Genomic DNA, 16,405 nt, shown 5'->3' on the forward strand with positions numbered 1-16,405 from the left:
CCTAGAGTTGTAGAGGCAAATAATATCTCGTCATTTGGAATTACATGCATTTCATTTGTGTTCCGTGTCTACAACAATCTATGTAAACACATCGTTAAAAGAGAAACTTTTTTATGTTTTAGTAATAACTGAGAAAATGTAGACATAAACTATATAATGTGTGAAGCATGAGGTCAAAATATCAAATAAACACTAAACGCTTGTGCTGATCGACACATTTAAAACACAAAAGATGTTGACGGAGAGGTGCGAAGGAATTTAAGGTGGGCTGGGATTACAAGTTTTTTTGTAGGTTTCAGTAATTCTAGTGTTAAATGACGCACTTAATAAGAGAATTTAAGGTATACACTCGAAAATTAAATGGAAGGTGAGGAACCTGGTAACAGACAAGAAGAAATACTAATGACTATACCCCCTGTGGGGCTCACTACACTGCAGTGTCCACATGGAGACCTAAGGGGACTGTCACCTGTTCATCTCTCCCTGCCACATCCAGTCCTCTTTCTTCCTCTCTGTCCACGTCTTCCCCTGTCCTGCCTCTCCTTTACTCCTGACACCAAGCACACTGGCTGAGGGAGGGACACCACTGTTCAATTCTGTCCCAGGTAGACATGCAGTACCCTAAAGGTGTACCTGAAAAGCACTTCTGGCACCCAGATCATCTTAAAAGTAGTAGTATTATCACATTGACAGAGGACTGTGAAATTCTGATTTGCAAGTCTAACAAACATTGCCACTCCCTGGTGTTATGATTAACAAAGTATTAAAGGTGAATCCTGGGAGCTCTTGCTAAGCATTCCTGAGATCTTTCCCAACACACTCAGACTACATCTCTCAGGAAATTCGGCAGGACTCTGAACTAAAGTAATATATCTTACTGTACTGAATTTATTGGGTTAATTAATTTTTTAAATTTTAATTTTTAGTAATACACATTTAAAAAGAAAATTCAATTCTGCATATAAGATACAGCAGACAAAACAAGCATTAAAAATAGTCTCTCTGAATTTCGAAAAAATGGGGTCCTCTGAGTTCTATTCAAATGATAAAAAATAAAGCAGTGTTGTGACTGATTGTTGTCTAATGCGTCTGAATTTTCCTCTTACCATATGCTACATGCTGAACACATCATTTCAGTAAAAAAAGTACCAGTCCATCATTATTTATTCTTGATACTAATAATCCTATAAATTTTGCCCAGTTCCTTTATTATTTTTGCTAAGGCTGAAAAAGTGCAGATTGTAAATGTGTTAATTACTAAGAACATATAAAGTATTCCTCCAAAACAATAGGCAGTGTATGCAAAAACGTGAGATACGAGCTACAGGCTCCAAGCGAGGAGATCTTAGAAAAGCACTTTAGTAGGCTCTGACATCTCACTTAATTCTTTACTCGGTTCTTTTTCCAGTAATCTCTTTGTCACATGTGAAAGAATAAGGTCTTCTATTCAATCAATGCCCTACAGTGCATTTTTCACAAAGAAAATACTTAATTACCAAATTCCAAACTGAAACAATATGTAGCATCAGTACTGCACTGGAAAATCTCCAATAAATCAGAAATATGCAAAACCAGCATAAAGAGAGGAAACATGTTGAATTTAGAAAGGTCACAGAAGAGGTGGGGTGTGTGTAGTGTTTAGTGTTAAAGTGAAAGGAGCCTTATAGCACACAACAAAATTAATGTCACAAATCTAATTAAATATATGCTGAGGTGATGGAAGAACGTCTGTAATAAAGTGAGAATGCTGGCTACAAAAGCCCCTAATTCTACAACAGATTTACAGGACACAAAGCAGCGCCATCAAGGTCTGTGCTCCGGAGCATTGATCTGAAGCCAATGTGAGACGGCAGCAGACTCTTTGAAGGGTTTGTTAAAAAGAAGAAGCCATTACAATTGAGAGATTATCAGCTGATGTGTTTTGGTATATGCCAGGGCTCTCTTGGCAGCATTTCAAATCATTTGGCACCTGTTGAATCATTTATCTTTTGCTTATATTTAATGTTTTAACAGACGCTAGCAACTTAGTTTTTGAACTATATTTGTATAATTTGTATATGAAAATTGTATGGTTTAAGTATTTACTTTAAATGCTTTATAGAGCCTGTACTCCATATACAAAAATGAGTGAAACTAATTAATTAAATCTCTGTTTTAGTCTCCCCTTAAACTGGCTTGACAATTTTAGATTCACTGTGGCCTGTTGATGACTAGTGTGTTCATCCGAGTCAATAACATGCTGGCACAAATGCAAAACTTTGGGGTTCCAACCTGGTTTTCTCCATTTACTTCCAGGAAATTTAAACAAAAATAACACACAATGGCATTCAGCAAAGTTTTCCAAAAAAAAGAAAAAGGTTGCACTTTACCAATCAGGCTAGTCAAAGGATTCAAACAAAAATCTCCCTGTCAGGCTGTGGGGCTCCTCTCCTTGGGTGACTTAAGCTATAAGTGATACCTCCTTCCAGGCTGTCTCATTTTTACAGCCCAGGGACCAGAAGGGGTGAAACTATTTGCCCTCAATGGATGCCCTTTCTGTGCTGTGCAACAAAAAGAAGACAAGGTAGTTTAGTGGCAGTGTCCCCTCTCAGCTTTGGGTGGTATGACATACCTGTGAAGAACTTGGAAGGTGGCCCACTGACGCGCCTGTGTGATGCTAATGATTGAGAAAAATGCCCAAAACTGCCTTTTTGTAACTTAGACCAGGGATGTCAAACTGTAATCCTGGTGGGCCACAGTGGCTGTAAGTTTTCCTTTCTGCCATTTTCTTAATCAGTGAACAGTTTCTGCTGTTAATTGACTTCTTCTTTTCTCTTCATTTGAGTTCTGTTGATTTTTGAAGACTTAGTCCTATGAATTTCTACTCATTTCCTTAATCGGCAGCCAAAAAAACATAAATGAGATGTGAAGTGAGCAAACAGATGGCCTCAACTCCAACCAATTTAACTCTAACTAGTTCCTTGTTGTTAACTAAACCCGTTATTTAATTCCAAGGCTTTTTGGTGTTCTCATTCTTCCACACCACACAATGTTGTTGAGTTTCTTTGTTCTAAGAGCATTGTCAAAATGTTTGAACCTGAGTGAATCAACATTACAGAGACCTTTACCTTTCTTTGTTTTGAGATACTGTATTATGACACAGGTTAGCTGGTCATGAGTTGGCTCATTTTATATCGCATTATTGTTTGGCTAATAATCAAGGAAAAACGAAAACAGTTACTGGGTCTGGGCCTTAAATAGCAAGTCAATTAAAATTAAGGCAAAAGATGTTAAATTGGCAGCAAAAACTGGGCCCTAACTATGAAAAAGGTTACAACGAAAACCTGCAGCCACAGTAGCACTCCATGATCCAAGTTGCTCACCCCAGACCTGGAGTATACATTCTTCAATTTTGGTGCTATAGTAGCGGCTTCCATCCACGTGAATAACAGCACTAATCCTGTCCCTCAAAATGCTGAGAAATGTTGTGAAACAGGGTTCAGACTAAACTCTCTACTTCAGCCACACACTGCATGCCACAAGCTGTGTGTACCATGAGTTGTTTCTTACAGTATGAATATGTGCTTAAATTTTAATTTAACCTTTTGAATGTTATTATTGTGCTTTTAATTTATTATTGTTATTGCTTTTTTTGTGTCACCATTTTGAGCATTTGTTTTATCAAGGATGCCACCATTTTCCAAGTCTGGTCACTTTATGGCACGTAATATACTTGTCAGGTTAATTGTTTCATTACAAGGGCATTGATATTTAAGGGGGCCACCTTTATTAAACAAGTATCCAAAGTTAGAGAAAAACTAGGGAGGATTTGCCATGGATTGGAATGAAGCAACTAAAAGGAAATGTGGGAAGTTCTTTTTGGTTTTGAATTCTGGTTTGGTTTTCATTTCCAGTTTTGTTAGCATGTTGGTCTTTGTAACAGAATGTGGTTGCAAATCTGATCATTCCTTTTTTGTTCTCTCCCTTATATAAAGATGTTGCTCATCTCAGCCACTTCAAAAACGAACATTGAGTCCAATACGACCAGAGTGTACATTTCCAGGGATGCTGCTGGAAGGTTAAAATGTCTCAATGGTCCTTCTCTGGGGAAAAAAAACCCATTCACGAACAAACAGAATGCGTCTTTAAACCCAACTCAATTCTCTGAACGCAACATTTATGGAGGTCTTATGATCTGCGGAAGTTGGAACAGGCTCCTAATGCAGCACGGAAAAATAACACAACCTGCTACCATAGATTTATAATCTAGTAGGAGCATTTTTGTGTATTAATCATCTTGTTCTGGTTTCTTGGACAAGACCTGTCTACTGAAAAATAAATCGACACAGGATTAGTCTCTAATTTTAAAAATGTGCTCTTTCCCTGGTTATTTTCCCATTAAATATAAAGGCCAAACCCATAATGTAAAAATATAAATGAAAAAATCTATTTATGTGTCTGTTATTTATTAGAGATAACTAAGGGATTGTCTGTTTTAATTGTATTTTTCTACTCATAATTGAAAATGTTCACAACATGCACAGAACCCTTCTTCCTCTTCTTTAGCCTTGCAAGTCCAGTAATGCACTTGAATAATGGTGGGCTTCAAACAGACTGTCATCTTTGAGACTGACCAAATGTCTAAGTCAGTAAATGTGGCGGATGCTTTAATTTAATTACGCTTTGGTTAAAACCACTCAGAGGGGGCATGTTACAAACATGGCATATTCATGATGTCGAACTCTCACAAGGATGCCATCAGGATTAAAGGGTCGTGGCAGAATAACCACTGCCAGTGTTTCAGTACTGCTGTCATATTTGCTTCAGCAACAGGCAAGACACCAACACAAACTGTGCTTATTTATCACTTATCTATATGAATAAAATAATAATACCATTTGTCTGTCTGTTGAGTTTTTCAGCATTGTTTGATATTATTTATTTGTTTGGCACACTAAGGGCCTCTGTTTGTGAGTTTATAGATAGATAGATACAGTATATAGATAGTTTATTAATCCCAAGGGGAAATTCACTTACTCCAGCAGCAGCATACCGATACAAAAAAAAACAATATTAAATTAAAGAGTGATAACAATGCAGGTAAAAACAGACAATAACTTTGTATAATGTTAACGTTTACCCCCCGGGGTAGAATTGAAGAATCACATAGTTTGGGGGAGGAGCGATCTCCTCAGTCTGTCAGTGGAGCAGGACGGTGACAGCAGTCTGTCGCTGAAGCTGCTCTTCTGTCTGGAGATGATCCTGTTCAGTGGATGCAGTGGATTCTCCATAATTGACAGGAGTCTGCTCAGCGCCCGTCGCTCTACCACGGATGTCAAACTGTCCGGCTCCATGCCTACAATAGAGCCTGCCTTCCTCACCAGTTTGTCCAGGCGTGAGGCGTCCTTCTTCTTTATGCTGCCTCCACAGCACACCACCGCGTAGAAGAGGGCGCTCGCCATAACCGTCTGGTAGAACAGCTGCAGCATCTTATTGCAGATGTTGAAAGACGCCAGTCTTTTAAGGAAGTATAGCCAGCTCTGTCCTCTCTTGCACAGAGCATCAGTATTGGCAGTCCAGTCCAATTTATCATCCAGCTGCACTCCCAGGTATTCATTGGTCTGCACCCTCTGCACACAGTCACCTCTGATGATCACAGGGTCCAGGAGGGGCCTGGTCCTCCTAAAATCCACCACCAGCTCCTTGGTTTTGCTGGTGTTCAGGTGTAGGTGGTTTGAGTTGCACCATTTAACAAAGTCCTTGATTAGGTTCCTATACTCCTCCTCCTGCCCACTCCTGATGCAGCCCACGATAGCAGTGTCGTCAGCGAACTTTTGCACGTGGCAGGACTCCGAGTTGTATTGGAAGCCCGATGCATATAGGCTGAGCAGGAAAGCGGCGCTCCTGTGTTGCTGACCACAATATCAGACCTGCAGTTCCCGAGACGCACATACTGAGGTCTGTTTGTAAGATAGTCCACGATCCATGCCACCAGGTATGAATCTACTCCCATCTCTGTCAGCTTGTCCCTAAGGAGCAGAGGTTGGATGGTGTTGAAGGCACTAGAGAAGTCGAGAAACATAATTCTTACAGCACCACTGCCTCTGTCCAAGTGGGAGAGTGATCGGTGTAGCATATAGATGATGGCATCCTCCGCCCCCACCTTCTCCTGGTGTGTGAAATGCAGAGGGTCGAGGGCGTGGCATACCTGTGGCCTCAGGTGGTGAAACAGCAGATGCTCCATGGTCAACATCACATGTGATGTCAGAGCAACAGGCCGGAAGTCGTTCAGCTCACTAGGACGTGATACCTTTGGGACTGGGGTGATACAAGATGTTTTCCAAAGCCTCGGGACTCTCCCCTGTTCCAGGCTCAGGTTGAAGATGCGCTGTAGATTACTCCCCAGCTCCGACGCACAGACCTTCAGCAGTCGTGGCGATACTCCATCTGGACCCACTGCTTTGCTGGCATGAAGTCTCCTCAGCTCTTTGCTCACCTGCACAAGGTGACTAATTAATCACTCAAAAACTACAAAAACAAAATTTTCCATGTGGGTTGCCATTGGTTCGACTTATATATATGGTGTTTATTAAAATTTCATAGGAGAGGGGAGTTGTGTGTGTGTGTTGGGGGGGGGTTGTCTTAATAAAATTTTTCATGTATGATAAAGCTGAACAATCCAGGCTACATGACGTATCAGACATTTCATCAGTAAGGGTAGCCTACCAAAAGTTACAGTGAGAAACAGGGTTGGCCGCCAAAACAGGTCATCCAATGGTACAGAATTTGACATTATTTTCAGGTTTGGCCATACTTATAGTGAAGGCTACATTCTATGTTAGCGATTCAATGGAAATTACAGCGGGTTGTGGTGTGACACAAAAAAAATCACATATTGCTCAAAAATGACTATGTGTACTTTTATGAAGTTTTATTATGACAAATATTGTTCATGCAATTTAAAATACACACTTCATGGAGTCTTAAATATTTCAATGGAGAGTCGTAATGGGAAGGCCAATGCCACAGAAACAGTGTATGGTTCCAAAAGAGCTGAGTGAATGTTCATAAAATGTTAACATGTAAACTCATTGAGTAAATTATTAGCATAACCGATACACCTGCTTATCCATGCAATTATAAGCCAGTCATGTGGAATGCCTAAAATCATGCAGCTACAAGTCAGGAGCTTTAGTTAATCTTCTCACCAAGCATCAGAATGGGAAAAACTCATCTCCATTATTTTGACCATGGTACGATTGTTGGTGACAGACAGACTGGTTTGAGAATTCTTGTAAATGCTGATCTTTGGGATTTTCACACACAACAGTCTCTAGAGTTTCCTCAGAATGGTGTGGCAAACACAAAACATCCACTGAGTGGCAGTTCTGTGCAGAACTGCCACGTTGAAGAGATAGGTCACAAGAGAATTTCCAGACTGGATCGAGCTGACAGAACCCTCTGATAATCACTGTCTACAGCTGTGATAAGCAGGAAAGAATCTCAGAACACACAGAATGTTAAGCCTTGAGGCAGATTCACAGGATCACCAAAACTGGATAATTGAAGACTGATAAAACGTAGCCTGGTCTGATGAATCACACAGAATGTAGGGTCAGATTTTGGCACTGGAGCTTGAATCCATCCACGCAATCTGCCTTATATCAGCTGTCTGTAATGATGTTGAGAATGTTTTATGGCACAATTCAGGCTCATTATTGCTAGTCAATCGTCGCTTGAATACAACAGCCTATGAGAGTTTTGTTGCTGACCATGTGCACCCATTAATGGTCTCAACTTATGCATCCTCTAATGAATACTTCTAGCATGATAATGCATCACATAACAAATCAAAAGTCATCTCAAACTGGTTTCATGAACATGCCAATGTGTTTAGTGTTCTTCAGTGGCCTTCTGAGTCAATGGATCTGAATCTTATAGAATAACTCATGCAAAAGGACAATTTCCCCTCTAGGATTAATACAGTGTACCAAAAACAAATACAACTCTAGTGGAATGCAGGATTCACAGCACAAATGTACAGCTGACAAATCTGTAGAAATCACGCATGTCAACATGGACCAGAATCTCAAAGGAACACTTCCAACATCTTAAGGAATCCATGCCATGAAGAATTGAGGCTGATTTGAGATCAAAACGAGGCCCTCCACAGTATTAGTAGAGTAGTCCTAATAATATTCTTAATTAGTGTAGTGTAGTTAACACAACTTAACATATAGAGTTTATAGAGTTTCAAAAGTTACATTATGACATGGGGCTTAATAGATATGAACCAGCAGTTTTGCCCATCTTATATGGCGTATCAGTTATTCAATAAGCCATCAAGTTTATTGATGTTGGATTAAACCTATATTAGTGAAACCACACTAAACCAGGAAATACAAAGAAGTTGCATTCATTGTTCAAACTCAGCAAGGCGTTGCCCCAATTATAAAATCCATTCATTCACAAGGAGAACAAATTCTGAACTCACGAGAGAAAGTGATAGAGATGTACTGCAGATGACGAATGGGTGACTTGCATTTCAGCCAGCCATGACAAATGGGACAACATTTTAAAAAAATGCATGAAATATTTGCTGCGGTGGGCTGGTGCCCTGCCCGGGGTTTGTTTCCAGTCTTGCGCCCTGTCTTGGCTGGGATTGGCTCCAGCAGACCCCCGTGACCCTGTAGTTAGGATATAGCGGGTTGGATAATGGATGGATGGATGAAATATTTGCTTTCTTATCTTCATCCACTATACATACTGTACATACCCAGGCAACACCAGGAGTTCTATGCGGATATTCTGAGAAATTGGTATTTATACCTGATAGCCCTCTTAGTTTAAAATGTTGTTTTGAAGTTTTGTGTCTTGTGGAATTATTACTGTGTTTAATGCAGTCTTTCTGCAGAATACAATAATTACATTTACATTTTAACATTTTTTTGCTATATATTGCTTAATATCCTGACTTACTCATGACAGTTTTGTTCAAAATGCATTTAAATTTAATTAAGTTTGACTGACATCTTTATATTTTTAAAATGTTTACTAATAAATTTCACATTTTAAGGTAATTTGTCACAATCATTTCAAACTGACAGTATTGGGTAAATCATTGCTCTGATTTTCTCTCTGTGGAGATATGCAGCTGTTTCATTTGCATATGCTTTATTAAAGACCTAATAGCTGAAACAAGCTAAATATATAGTCCTCTGGACATTTAAGCTACATTTTTGCATTACTCCAATTTATTTTTATTTTTAACATTTCTTATGGTGACTATCACATAGCAATAGAGGGGATTCCCCTGAGATAAATCTGATGCACTTTTCTTTGCCAATTAAATTGTATGGCATATACCGCAAAGGCAGCTGATGTCGCCAGTGTCTGCATTATTTTGCAATATATAGTAGTAGTAGTTGAAGTGCTTATACCAAATCCAAGGGGGAAAGGCACCTGGAAGACGGCTCATCTGCCATTATTTTGGGTTTCCATTAGAAAGAAGTGTAGCCCTCTTTTTAATGTCATTGACAGGAGGGCAATGATGTTGAAAAATCATAAAGAAGAGAGAGAACTCGTTTGTGCTGGGCACACCGATTTGCTTTTTCTGTGGTAGAAAGCATTTTCTTTTTGACTTGACAGGATTCAGATTATAATGGTTAGGTTAACTGGTGAAGCCGTGCTGTACTCGTAAGAATACATCTATAAGATAAGTGTTTTTTATACCAGATTTATATTTCATTGTTCTTTTGTTACCAGTCATCTCTGACTGACTACATAAAATCAATCTTATATGCACGGTGTGACAATAATTGGTGGCACCCGTTTATACATGTAAACTAACAAAAATGGTCAGAATATCATGATATACAAATGATTCTTTTTTCTACGTTTAACACTGGAAAGCCATGCATTTGGCAGACCATAAAATGAGTTGTAGTGGAGATGATCCAATCGTGGACCTTGAGATGCTCTTACTGCTACTACAACACATCAGTATACTTCAAGGATACATTCATCATCTGTTTGAACAACTGAATTGAATGTGTATTGTAACACTTTTTGACCAGGTCTTGGTCTTAAACAGTCCACTGTTTGATGTCCCTTGTCAAATGTCGGATCATTTTCAGCAGTTTGCCCTTGGTTCTACCCTTGGCCTTATAATACAGACGTCATTTTGGACAGTATTCTCAAGAGACACACCAAAATGGCATATGTTATTTTATTTGGTGTTCTTGCCTAGAATAAGCATTCGCCTCTGCTCTTTGTCAGTAAAGTTTGCCTAAACAGCAGTATTTTCATGAGCTTCTTGTGTTCAAGCAGCTAAGATGAGTGCATGTCATCCTTCTGTTCGGGTTGGTACACTGACTTCCTGTAGCAGCACTCATTATCTTCAGATCTTGATGCTTGAGTGGTCAGTGGATCAGAACCTATACAGTATATATATATGGAAACCGTAATGAGGTCCTAAGTTCGTTCTCTCCCACTCCTGTCTGCAAATGAACAGCGTCTAATGATGCCACATCTGCAAGGAATCAAAATCTCACTTGAGCCAGGGGTAAATACAGTAATTCCTCGCTACTTCGCGGTTCACTTTTCGCGGATTCACAACTTTGCGGATTTTATATGTAAGCATATCTAAATATATAACGCAGATTTTTCGCTGCTTCGCGGGTTTCTGCAGACAATGGGTCTTTTTACTTCTGGTATTTGCTTCCTCAGTTGGTTTGCCCAGTTGATTTCATACAAGAGATGCTATTGGCGGATGGCTGAGAAGCTACCCAATCAGAGCACGCAGTTAAGTTCCTGTGTGCTGCTGATTGGCTCAGCGACAGAGTGCTGCATTAACCAGGAAGTCTCATCTCACTCATTCACCATTAACGTGCTCTTGCTACTGCATTCAGGGGATTATCACCTTCATCGTCATCATTTTTACTGCGCAGCATATTCATCACCATCATCACGTCATATATAGCTACGTGTACTTCGCTATACAGTAAGTGTAAACTTATCTACCGATTTCATATTGCTTAGCAGTTGTCCCTGTTATTAATAGAGTAAAGGGTGGGTTGTAAACAATACAGGGAGGGTTTAAAAACGTCCAAATACACATTAAATAATTAAATAAATATGGTGTCCCTACTTCGCGGAAATTCAGTTATCGCTGTCGGCCTTGGGACCTATCTCCCGCGATAAGTGAGGAATTACTGTATTTTTGTTATATCATTTTGTCTATTATGTTATTGATTCTGTTTTTTGTTTTGTTTGTTTTTTATATATATAATACTGTGTTGCGTAAAAAAAAATCTGATATGTTTATAGTTATCTGCTGTGCATGTGGAGACAAAGGAGGCAGGGCCACCACATTGTTTAGCTGATATACTAACTGTAAGCACGGTAAAAAAAAACAAACCATGAGAGTTTTTGATTTGTGAGGACACTGTACTCTTTGTTTAAAATCCTTATGTTCAGCAAACAAATCTTTCAGGGAGCAACCATAAGTGAATAGATCAGATGCACTTTTCACAGGTAATGAAAGAATGTGCTATACTGGGGTCTTCAAGAGCCTAATCCATACATAGCATTGGTCATTAGAACATGCAAATGGCTAGACCCTAATCCATACCTAGTATTGGTCAGTGGAAGGTGTGGGTTTAAAAGCCTGTCAGGCAGTCTCAAAGCCGGAAGCCCCATCTTCACAGATGCGACATCAACTCTGTGCCAAAGAAAATGTTTTCAAGCTCCACCAAAAGATAGAAATAAAATCATCAAAGACCCCATTGAGAAACTGTAAGACAGTTCCAGTGGTTTCTCTTCGGTTGTAATACCTATAAAAGTATTATTGTATATGAAATGTATAATAAGAGTGCGTTTTAAAGCTATTTGGAGCTTTACTTGACATAGGAAGAAAAAAGTGAGAATTCAGCAGGAATTAAAAGAGAAGCTAATTTAGTGAGTTGAGACCTTTTCATTTTGCCCTGTATATAAAACAAAACAACTTCTTTTCTGAGTGTGGACGGAGAGTGAGATTGTGTTTAGCACAACAGCTCACAATATTAATTAGAAAAAGAACAGATAAGGAAGAACTTTACTTCACTGCTTAGTGAACAATGGGCTTGTTAGCTTAAAAGCCAAATGTGAGTAATTTACATGTAAACTTGCTATGCATACTAGCCCTGAATCCTCTTTCTAAACATGAACATTTCATTAAAATTACAACTTATAATTATGAAAAATATTTTCTTTTCTTTTATTGCTGTATTATAGATAACATGTTGTATACATCCATCCATCCATTTTCCAACCCGCTGAATCCGAACACAGGGTCACGGGGGTCTGCTGGAGCCAATCCCAGCCAACACAGGGCACAAGGCAGGAAACAATCCTGGGAAGGGTGCCAACCCACCGCAGGACACACACAAACACACCCACACACCAAGCACACACTAGGGCCAATTTAGAATCGCCAATCCACCTAACCTGCATGTCTTTGGACTGTGGGAGGAAACCGGAGCGCCCGGAGGAAACCCACGCAGACACGGGGAGAACATGCAAACTCCACGCAGGGAGGGCCTGGGAATCGAACCCAGGTCCCCAGATCTCCCAACTGCGAGGCAGCAGCGCTACCCACTGCGCCACCGTGCCGCCCACATGTTGTATACATGTTTTATTAATTAAAGTTTGTGTTTTAAAGGAATTTTATTTATTTTAGTATTTTTATGGTCACTGAACAATAAACATACCAAGTTTAATTCCGATAATAATTGAACAGACAACGCCTGTGGTCTGCAGTTTAATTAGAAAAATGCCATTTTAATATAGAACAACATAAGGCCAATACATGGATTGCTATGAAGGAGCTTAGGGTAAAGGTGTAAAAAAATGTTCAGCATTGGAATTAGCCAGTAATAAGGACAAGTGAGCTATAAATACTGGGAGAAGCGGGGGCAGTGAAAAAAAAAAAGAAAACAAAAGAAATAAACAAAGTACAGTCATATGAAAAAGTTTGGGAACCCCTCTCAGCCTGCATAATAATTGACTCTCCTTTCAACCAAAATGATAACAGTGGTCTGTCTTTCATTTCCTAGGAACATCTGAGTACTGCGGTGTTTTCCGAACAAAGATTTTTAGTGGCGCAGTATTTAGTTGTATGAAATTAAATCAAATGTGAAAAACTGACTGTGCACAAATGTGGGTCCCCTTGTCATTGTGCTGATTTGAATGCCTTTCACTGCTCAATGCTGATTACTTGCAACACCAAATTGGTTGGATGAGCTCGTTAAGCCTTGAACTTCATAGACAGGTGTGTCCAATCATGAGATATAAAGGTATTTAAGGTGGTCAATTACAAGTTGTGATTCCTTCCCTTTGACTCTCCTCTGAAGAGGGACAGCATGGGATCCTCAAAGCAACTCTCCAAAGATCTGAAAACAAAGATTGTTCAGTCTCCTGGTTTAGGGGAAGGCTACAAAAAGCTATCTCAGAGGTTTAAACTGTCAGTTTCAACTGTAAGGAATGGAATCAGGAAATAGAAAGCCACAGGCACAGTTGCTGTTAAACCCAGCATGTCTGGCAGACCAAGAAAAATACAGGAGCGACATATGAGCAGGATTGTGAGAATGGTTACAGACAACCCACAGATCACCTCCAAAGACCTGCAAGAACATCTGTACATCGTTCTACAATTCAGCACAATTTGCACAAAGAACATCTGTATGGCAGGGTGATGAGAAAGAAGCCCTTTCTGCACTCACGCCACAAACAGAGTCGCTTGTTATATGCAAATGCTCATTTAGACAAGCCAGATTCATTTTGGAACAAACTGCTTTGGACTGATGAGACAAAAATTGAATTATTTGGTCATAACAAAAAGCACTTTGCATGGTGGAAGAAGAACACTGCATTCCAAGAAAAACACCTGCTACCTACTGTCAAATTTGGTGGAAGTTCCATCATTCTGTGGGGCTGTGTGGCTAGTTCAGGGACTGGGGCCCTTGTTAAAGTTGAGGGTCGGATTAATTCAACCCAATATCAACAAATTCTTCAGGATAATGTTCAAGCATCACTCACAAAGTTGAAGTTACGCAGGGGTTGGATATTCCAACAAGACAATGACCCGAAACACAGTTGGAAATCTACAAAGGCATTCATGCAGAGGGAGAAGTACAATGTTCTGGAATGGCCGTCACAGTCCCCTGACTTGAATATCATCGAAAATCTATGGGATGATTTGAAGCAGGCTGTCCATCAAATGTAACTGAACTGGAGAGATTTTGTATGGAAGAATGGTCAAAAATACCTCCATCCAGAATCCAGACACTTATCAAAGGCTATAGGAGGACAGCGTCTAGAGGCGGTTTGATTTACAAAAGGAGGCTCAGCTAAGAATTGATGTCATATCTCTGTTGTGGTGCCCAAATTTATGCACCTGTCTAATTTTGTTATGATGCATATTGCATATTTTCTGTTAATCCAATAAACTTAATGTCACTGCTGAAATACTACTGTTTCCATACGGCATGTCATATATTAAAAGGAAGTCGCTACTTTGAAAACTCAGACAATGAGAAACAAAAATCCAAAGAATTAAGAGGGGTTCCCAAACTTTTTCATATGACTGTACCAAGATGCCACCCGGCTGCCCAACTACCATTTTCACCACTAATTATTTCACTCAAGGATGTCCTTTTTAGAGGGATACTGAACATCAGCATCACAGCCATATTTAACCCAGGAGGTAATTATCTTGACTCCTGGGATGACCCGCAGTCACAAGAATCTTGACCAGTTGGGGCATATAGTGCCCCAAAGTGTTGCTGAAACCAGCAAACCAGAAATTGAGCAAGAGTCTTCCCAAGCATGGTCACATGCATTTCGTGGTCACATGACGTCTCAGCAAAATGAAAAGGTAAATAAAATAAGGAAAAAAAATCATCAGCCAGTTCTTGGAACATGACATCAGTAACTACTATCAGCTGTAAAAAGAACTAATCAAAATGAATAGTTTTTCTTTTTTGCTCCTTTTTCTTTCTTTGAATTCTTCTTTCACAAAACCCTGTCATGGATAAGTGGGTTAAGAAAATGAATCCATCAAATGACTTTTTGAATCTTTACAATAATTCTTTAAATATAAGAAAGCTTTGCTTTCATTATTTTCTGGAACAAAAGGCTTTGCACTTTGCGTTTTTGAGTATTAAAAGACCAAGCCCTAGTTTTGAGCCTTTGTATTTGAGTTTAGGGTTAGGCTTCCTGGGTGAGGCCAATTCAGTAGGCCCTGAATTAATGACAGGTGTTGCATTTTGGTGTTTTGGTTTGTTTATTTATTTGGTTATTCTGGGGCCCCTTGCCCATTTTATTATTTGTTGCAAGAACCACAACAATGCCAAGCTGCTAAGAAGGCCATGCCACTATGTTTTATAGAAGTGTGCTGATCATCGTCACACAAGTAATGTTAGTCACATGACCAGCTGTTTTCTGTCTTAAATTGGAATAATTGGCCAATTGACCCTGAATTGGAATAAGTGAGTCTGCATATATTGTCAGACATAGGGGAATAGTGAGTGTTGTCTGTGACCCAATTTAAGTGAACACAGCAGGAATGGAATAAGATTCACCCCGTTTATAGTAACATTTTCCATTCCCATTCCCAGGCAAGAAGAACTCCTACCTAAGACACCCAATGTCACGTCTGCTCTCTTATGAGTCTATTTCTTCCACTCCATTCAAGATAAAAAGAGATGAATGACATTGTCATCTGACCAACAGCTGCCTAAAAATGCATCAGTGTTTGTCATAAGACTGAGACCAGCTACTGTAATCCTCTTTTTTTATCTTTTGCTCTGATTACTCTATTACACTGGAATTCCCTGATTGGGATCCCAAGCCTTTATCTGCATCTTTGGTCTTAACTTTACAGTATATATTTACATATGTATAATTTATTCATTTTGAATATTGTGCTTAATAATCAGGGATATTGCGATTTCAGATTTATTACACAGTGATGATCAATTGCTAATGAATTGTAAAACTGAACAATACATTTTAAATATGAAAGAATCTGAAACATTCATATCCATCACTGTGTTTGTGAGGGAAAGAATAACACTAGTTTCACTACAGTAGTTTTGTAAATTAACACACCTAAAAAGACATCACAGAAATAAGTTATGTAACTGATTTTACTAATGTCAGAACTTGAATAAACTATAATTCCACATTTTCTCCACTCCCTTTTCATAAATTCTGGGAAAGAGCTAAAAAAAAACTACTGTTGTTTTGCAGCCAGAATTTATGTGTATTTTCTTTTTTATTGTTTTTGTTAATTTCAAGTTACCATTTCTCAAATTGTAATTTTAGTGCCATGCTGTTACTTGAATTGTATGATGATTCTGTGTATTTCGTGGATGGAGCTCCAGGA

The sequence above is a fragment of the Erpetoichthys calabaricus genome, chromosome 16 (genome assembly GCF_900747795.2).
Source record: "Erpetoichthys calabaricus chromosome 16, fErpCal1.3, whole genome shotgun sequence".
Classification (NCBI taxonomy): Eukaryota; Metazoa; Chordata; class Cladistia; order Polypteriformes; family Polypteridae; genus Erpetoichthys; species Erpetoichthys calabaricus.